The following is a 5,312-nucleotide window of genomic DNA, read 5'->3' as shown; positions in this document are numbered from 1 at the left end:
CCAAAAGTCCACATAGTCTATCACAATCTCAACACTGTTTAGAAATGCAAAGTTCAAAGTCTCTTCTGAGAGTCACGCAATCTCTTAACTGTAACCACAGCAAAATCAAAATTAAAAAGCAGACCACATACTTCCAACATACAATGGCACAGAATATACATTACCATCCCAAAAGGGAGGAAAGGGAATATAGTGAGGAAATACTGGACCAAAGCACATCTGAAAACCAGCTGGGCAAACTCCAAATTATGCATCTCCATATCTGATGTCAAAGTACTCTTTGGATCTCCAACTCCTTTGTGCTTTGCTGACTACAACACTCTTCTCTCTTTTGGGCTGTTAGCAGCTCTCCTTGACAGGCATCCCACAACTCTGCACCTCCAACATCTTGAGGTCTCCAACAAAATTCAGGTCTCACCTTCATAGCTTCATGCAATGGCCTCTCTGGGTCTTCATGAGTGGACATCCCTGACACATGCCTGGTCTCAGTGACTTTCCTTAGCTGTGGAATTGGTAGCAGGAAGCAAGGTATTGCTGTGATAGGCCTGACCATGCTGTTTGTTGGTGGAATGTAGACTCTAGGACTTTGGATTAGAAAAACAATTAAATGCTTTAAATAAGGCTTAAGACAGTGGTGCCAAGAGCAAAGTAAATTATGATGGCCTGGCTCAATATTTTTCAGAGGGGAAGAATGTTAGTCAAGGGCATAGAGGCTACTCTTGTGATATTTTGGCAAAAAAATGTGGTGTCTTTGTCCTAAAAATCTGTTGGAGGCTAAAATGAAGAGATTTATATTACTGGTGTTGGTAGAAGATATTTCAAGAGAGCCTAGTATTAACTGGGCTATGTGGTTATTAGTAATCAATCTTACACAGATCTATAATGGAAAGGAGCATGCTGGCCAAAGAAAAACACAAAACACAGTTTGTGGAAAAAAGAAGCACCAGGAATTCCAACTGAGCTAAGCCCAGTGCTCAAGGAGATAGATAAAAGGTTTAAAGAAAAGCCTAATGCTAAACGGAATAAACAGAGTGGTGACCTTAGGGCAAGACCCCACTCCTGGTTCCAACTTCTGTCTTAGTCACTGTTCTATTGTTGTGAAGAGATATGATGACCAAAGTAACTCTTATAAAAGGAAGCATTTAGTCAGGGGCTTGCTTCTAGTTTCAAAATTTCAGTTCATTATTGTCATGTCAGGGAACATGGCAGCTCTCATAGCACTGAACTAGTAGTAGCTGAGAGCTACATCTTGATCTCCAGGTCTTTGTGACCAAGCATTCAAACAGATAAGTCATTCTCAATCAAACCACCACACACTTGTATACTACTCGGTGCCCTTGAGTACACTGATGTTAGGTTAAACCTTGGGACAATGCTAGTGATTTTGGAATCAAAAGGGATAATTTTTGTATGATCCACCATGATTAACAAGGAAATCAGATTCATTGTGATAGGTTCATAAAAGACCTTAGTTCTCCCTAAGCAAGACCTCTGCCTAATGCACAATTCTTTCTCTGAAGTTCACATCCTCTCTTGGAGGTCAAAACTTCCCATCAGGTCCAAACAGGAAGACACCTAGAAAAGACTTAAAACCATGTGGCATCAGAGGGGAAAACTCCTCGATGGGGTGTGTGTGTCTGAAGGGCAGCACATGCTGGGGTACCCCAAACACAGCTGACAGCAGATGTGGTGAGAGTGGGACTGAGCTGTTTTGCATCAGAAACAGGAGAAGGCCTCTTCAGCCCAGACTTCCCAGCAGACAAGGCTCAGGGGTTCAGCACAAGATGCACTTAGGCAGACGAGGGGAGCAGAGCTGGAGCTTGGGGTACACTGGGATTGGGACTAAGCTCCCAAGGGTAAGAAACCAGCTATGGCTGCTGAAGGTACATGCTCAGAGTGCTCACACAAACCTGGGATGGCTCTGTGTTTTCAGGCTTCAGGTCAGTTGGGTGTGTCTCTAGGCACCTGACACTTGTGAACCTCCAAGTGTGACCTGAGGGCCAGCAGCACGGACATCACCAGAGAGCTCGTTAAAAGGGGAAAGTCCTGGGTCTACGACAGACAGGTGAGCTAGAATCTATTTCAGTGGACATTTCATGAGCTTTAAGTTTGATACATCAGAAAAAGTCCACTTTTGCAAAGCAGGATTTAATTTTATCTCTAAAAAGAAGTCCTGTATCAGTGTGTTGATGAGTGGAAATGTAAAGCCTGGTAAAGGGAGAACAGAAGGATTTGTCCACACCGCTGGGAACTAAGCAGACGAGACTCAAGTCTAACTAAAGGGAGAAGAGAAAGTTGAAAAACTGTTTTGGTGTAAAATGGGGCTGGGAGGCAGCAACTGTACTACCCAGCGGGTGGTCTGGGTTTTCACTTGACTGATGTCTCCTTAGGAAATGGGCAGCTGAGGTGAAGCTCTTGGCTGCTCATTGTCACCCCCCTCTCAGTAGATGACCCATCTCAGCACCCACACATGTCCTAGGCTGTAAGCACAGCAGAAACCTCCCAACACAAAAAGCTTCTAAGGCCTGGGTGACAAGCTGCTCTCAGGTTCCGACCGCCATCTTGGAAATGCTGGTGTGAGCATAGCTTGAGCACAGCGGCATGTGGACCTCCAACACGATCTAGCAAGCTCCTGGGCAAACTGCCCAGTGCGCACACGCTGCCAGTGAGCACACACTTCCGGTGAGCACACGCTTCCGGTGAGCACACACACTCGGGCAGGTGGGAGGGACAGGTCCGCAAATTTGCCAAATCATCATCGCCCTTCTGCACAGTGCTGTTGTCTCTGGAGCTCAGTCCCACTGTGCTGCACTTGGATAAGTCTCCTGTCAGGTACGAAGCTTTCTCGAAGGGTCACCACGGTGGGTGGGCTTTTCAGTGAGGCAGCTGTACCCCTTTACCTATGCTTCTGTAATTCACCTAGATAAGCTCACTGGTTCACTAAATTAAACACAGATGGGATAGTTATTTGGTCTGTCATTGGCGCCCTAGGAAAAGTCATTCAGCTGTGACCTGTGTTTGTCTCTTCTCAACCACACTTAACTAGGTAAGTGCCCAGTTAATTACACATCTTTAAATCAAATGCCAGTGCATGACAGATAATCAGTAACTAGGGGCTACTGACTTTTTGACTTCACATCACCACCGAGCTGATCTTCATGGTCACTATAGGCATAGCATCTTGCCCACCATCAGACTGTTTAGAACTTCCTGAAACTGTGAGGAAACTGTGAGAATGTACCTTACAAGCACAAGTTTCTTCTGGACTAGGGATGAGCCCTGAGCATGCGAGGCCATCTCATTCACTCTTGTGTCTCCTTTCTCTTCCTTTCCTCCCTGCCCTCCATAGTCCTGTGCACCAAGGTCATTCATGGGGTCTTGTTTCCACTGATGAGATAAATCTGTCTGTAGTATCTCAGTTTTTACTCCATTTCTTCAGTTTGGGCAACATAAAAGGACTTTTCCAATAATAAATACGATAATAAATAAATGACCATTGCTGATTATCTTAATACGTAGAAATAATGTTAGGAAAGAGTGAGTGGCATTGTGGGAGGAAAGATAGCGAGAATTGGATGCCACCTGATCTACCAAGATTAATGAAAACTGTATACAAGTTTCCCGGTGTGCAATGAAAACATGTACCTCCCATATTTGCTAGATGGCATGAAAATTGGTACATCTGATTTGGAGGACAATTTGATAGTGTGTATCCAAAGATGTCAAAGTGTTTGGAATTATTTGGTTGGCACTTCTTTTCTAGGAAACAGTCATAGGTGTTTCCATGGAACACAGATGCTGAGGTCTTGGACATAGACATTGAGATCTAACTGTAACAACCTAAACGGAAATCTTAGAAGAAAAAAAAAACCGGGGTGTGGACTTGGTGACTTTGGTCTAAGCACTAAGTTTTCAGATATGCTGTCAGAAGCCCCCACAATCAAAGAAAATAATGAGATAAGCTGTAGTTAATCAAAATGTAAAACTTTCATGTGGCAAGGAATTCCATCCAGACGATAAGTAACTGGGAGTGTAGATCCGGTGGTAGAGTGCTTACACTATCATTCACGAAGCCCTGGGTTTGGTCCCCAGTGCACATAAGGCAGGCTCGCTGGAACACACCTGTAATCCCAGGACTCAGAAGAGGGAGGCAGAAAGCAGACGCGCAAAATCACCCTCGGCGACATAGCAAGTTCAAGGCCAACCTGGGATACCTGAGATCCGAAAGGAAGAAAGGAGGGAGGGAGGACAGACAGACACACAGGAGCATCCCTGCAGAGATTAGCAGGGAGGAGCCAGGACAGGCATCCATAGTGCCCCATCCAGAGAAGGTGGAGCAAGGCGATGAAGCCCACATCATGGTGGACCCTGGCAGCTTTGAGGTGACCTACCTGGAGGTGGTGAATGCCATGAAGAAGTGAATGAGTCTAGAGATTGAGTCCAGGAGGAGCAGGGGCCTTTGAGATTGAGAGCAACGAAGAACTGGTGTTGTCCAAGCTGGCGGATGGGGGCTTTCCCTATGAGAAAGATCTCATAGGGTCACCAGAAGAGCCAGCAATGGGGAGCCACTAGAAAAGGTCACCAACAGCCAGGCTCCCTGTGTCATCCCGTGACTACAGGGGATTCTTAGTTGCTTGGTTCTGACATTCAAACCTTTGTTTCCTCGTTCTGCTGGGAACTCCCTTTGCCTCTTGCCCCTCACTTAGCTCCAGGTAGTCAAGAATCCCTGACTTCCAGTTTGCCCCTCTGGGTATAAAGGAGGGACTAGACATTGCTATGGTCTTGGAAGCAGGAAAGAACTGTTCTCCATGGACTTTTCTATAGTCACCTTATATCTGCTTCCCAGGATTGTTGCTCTCAGGAGCTAAGTCCTTTCCCCCAGCTTGGAAATACCTGTAAGATGACACAGCTGGTGTAATGTGCTTGTCCTGAGCCCCAGGCAATTTCTCCTACTGGCAGGAAAGAGGCTCTACCGAAGGAGGAGGAGAGGAGGAAGAGGAGAAAGGGGAAGGAGGAGGAGGATGGGAGGAGGACGAAGAAGGGAAGGGAGGAAGCCAAAAAGGAAGGAATGGAGGGAGGGACAGATGGAGGTAGGGATGGAGGGAGGAAGGAAAAAAAGATGCACTTAAAAGCCTTGTGCATGACTGTCCCAAGCAGTGTTATTTATAGAAGCCCAAAGGTGTCCACGGGACAATGAAAGTGGATTTAAAAGGTGCTTGATTTTTCTGTCTTAAGTTCTCACCTTGCCCTCCCTCCAGGAAGGGAGTAGGCAAAGGGTAAAGGGAAACCAAGGGGAACTTCATTTGCCACTT

General features: G+C 46.0%; 1 pseudogene; it reads left to right on the top strand.

Annotated features, from left to right (window-relative positions):
* The first annotated feature begins 1,870 nt into the window (after positions 1 to 1,870).
* On the top strand, positions 1,871 to 4,613 carry LOC101824872 (annotated as a pseudogene).
* The last annotated feature ends 699 nt before the right edge of the window (positions 4,614 to 5,312 follow it).

Source organism: Mesocricetus auratus, unplaced genomic scaffold, assembly GCF_017639785.1.
Source record: "Mesocricetus auratus isolate SY011 unplaced genomic scaffold, BCM_Maur_2.0 Super-Scaffold_100008, whole genome shotgun sequence".
NCBI lineage: Eukaryota > Metazoa > Chordata > Mammalia > Rodentia > Cricetidae > Mesocricetus > Mesocricetus auratus.
This window is presented reverse-complemented; position numbering and strand designations above follow the sequence as displayed.